The sequence below is a fragment of the Myotis brandtii genome, unplaced genomic scaffold (genome assembly GCF_000412655.1).
Source record: "Myotis brandtii unplaced genomic scaffold, ASM41265v1 scaffold64, whole genome shotgun sequence".
Taxonomy (NCBI): Eukaryota; Metazoa; Chordata; class Mammalia; order Chiroptera; family Vespertilionidae; genus Myotis; species Myotis brandtii.
The window spans coordinates 3,522,696-3,525,344 of record NW_005370460.1 but is presented as its reverse complement, the minus strand read 5'-3'; positions in this window follow the sequence as shown (position 1 = coordinate 3,525,344).

The following is a 2,649-nucleotide window of genomic DNA, read 5'->3' as shown; positions in this document are numbered from 1 at the left end:
AGCCTGGAGGCAGGTGTTATTACTTCCTATTGATCTCGGAGGAGTGGGGGCTGCCCGAGTGAGCGAGCACCACCCCAGACCTCCGCCAGCACTTCATAATTTCATGCCCACAAGAGGGACTCAGGTGTGAGCGCGAGGGGCACGTTGCATCATTTATCTCTGGCGGAGCACAGCGCGGCCCTGCCCTGTGAAACAGGTCATTGCTGCGTTTACTGCAGATACTTAAGTGGTTGTATTGGTATTTTTTAAAGGCTCACGTTTTTAAGAACCCATGGGAGACGGAGTCAGAGCACCTGCAAAGCCTTCGCAGGGTCTCCGTGGAGGTAACACAGCGAGTAGAACCGAGCAGGTTTCCTGTTTGCGCCCGGCCCCCTGCAGACCTGAGCAGGGGTGCCCGGTGACCCGTGGCTGGTGTCGGAGCCGCGACCACAGCAGTGAGTCTGGCAGATGCAGGTGGCACTTGGCAGACATCCTCAGAGGAGAGAACTTCCCAGGAGGTGCGCGCCTGGCTGCCACCACCCTGGCGTGGTCCGGCCTCCCGCCTTTTGTCTGAAAGTCCTCAGACAGGCCGTGTCCGGCTGGTGATGAGCCCTGCTCTTGGATTTGGAAACTACGGTTCCAGCAGCACGTGGACCGGGCCTTTTATTGCTTCCTGCGAGCAGTTCAGCAGAGCGGGGCTGCCCAGCCAGGACAGCCTGTGCCGCCGCGGGAAGGCAGGGTCCTGGGGTCGGGGCCCAGGCGGGAAGCCGGGGAAGCCGCTGACACAGGGGCCTCAGGGCTGCATCCTGGGAATCGGTCAGGAAAAGACAACCGAGTGGGACAGGAAAGGGGGAGCAGAGGCAGAAACTGTGCTTTGCTCTGGTTGCACACAGGGAGGGGGTGACCCAAGGCTCCTTGCGACACCGGAAGAGGCATGTTTGGGGAAGTGAGACCTCCCTGCAGATCCGCTCAGCTTCCAGGCCAATCCCCGGTGGCCCCGGAGCAGGCCAACAGGCTTTGCAGTTCTGGCTTTTTCCACACCCAAGTGGGTCACTGCTGGGTAAGGGTGCCCCTCACAAGCACCCCCAAACCAGGCCCAGAGCCCATTGTGTTCTAGGGTCAGTCCTCTAATGTCGGAGACCACCTCTTGTCTTCACTAGCAGAGAAGCGTAGAGACCCCAAAAGCTGGTGACCTTTGAAGCCCTAGCAAAGGTCAGAGCTGTGTACCACCCAGTTAATCTAGATAATGGTAGCTGAAGCATCCTCCCCACCTTAATTCATTTAATTCCTTATTGATTAGATACTCATGTAAATCCCTGTTGATTAGATAGTCTGCCTATTACTGGAAATTGTCTGCTGATGAGCTAGTCTGTGTGTCATTGGAACCTCCCTACCTAAGGGCTATCCCAGATCAATAAAAGCTTGGTGAGGCCTTAGCATCAGTGGAAGTCCTCCTCCTTGAGTTGGACTTGCCTGCCTGGTCCCCCAATATTTCCAAATTATCTCGTGTCTTTTCTCTTTCATTTGTGTGCGGCTCCTCTTCCAGACCCCGAACCCTGAACCACGCAGGACGTGGAGGGAAACACACTCAACACTCTAAGGTCCCCAGCCCTCCCCCTTCAGCTCCAGCTCCTCAGGCAGGTGCCAGGGCCCAGCTGCCTGAGGCCGAGGGGCTCGCGGACTCATGGACCTGAGTCCAGGGCACAGCGCTTTTCTCTGGCCTCCCTTCCTCCTGGTCACATGGAGAGGAGACAGAGGGACAGACCTAGAGTGCTCCCTGCAGACAGACTGGACACTGTCCCCAAGCGAGTCAATCAGCTGACTCCACACCGAAGGCTCTGAAATATTAGTCCTCCTCAGTCCAGTATAAGCTTGTCTGTTCCACAACCCCATTCATTCTCCCACTCATTCGCTTACACAGGTGTTGGGCACCACCATATGTCAGCACTGCTAAGTCACAAATAGTGTTGGTGGCTATTTACTGAGTCCCTACTACGTGCCACATGCTGTGTTAGTTGTTTCAGACAGAAGCACCCCACTTGCTCCTCCCACAGTCCTGTTCTAACTGAGTGTAAGCACCTGGCTCCAGGTCGAATCCCTGATTCAAGGTCAGACTCCAAAGCTGGTGTTTGCAGGTGCTAACTGTCCTCCCGAGACAGGCACGATGCAGCCGTTCTGATCCCAGCGAGGTTCCACGCGGCAGCCCCGTGGCCAGGAGGCCAGCTTGCAGGCTCCGACACCCTTGTCATTGCTCCTTTGGTACATTAGAAAGTGTCCCATCTGTTCCAGAAAACCCGACCAGCCCAGCCGAGAACGCGTAGCAAAGCCTTCGGTGCTCCCAGCCCTGAGTTCCACCCTGAATACTGTAAACTGGGGACACAGCGCCCTCGTGTGTCCGGAGCACAACACACAGCTGAGTGTGAGATTGCTGACCCTCGGTCCAGTGTCCTCACAGGCCTCTAAAAAAATCTGAAACAAACGGGGGCCCAGTGTCACAGAAGATGGCCAGAGACCCCAGCCAGGAATCGGAGCCCGCCACTGTGGCCCCCACAGATGCGCCTGCAGGGCCAGCAGAAGCCGAGGTGCCCTTGCAAGGGCAGTGGTGTCAGGGGAGGTCCTGGCAGAAGGGCTCTGGGAGGAGAGGGGGAAACAGTGACCAGGTCAGTCCAT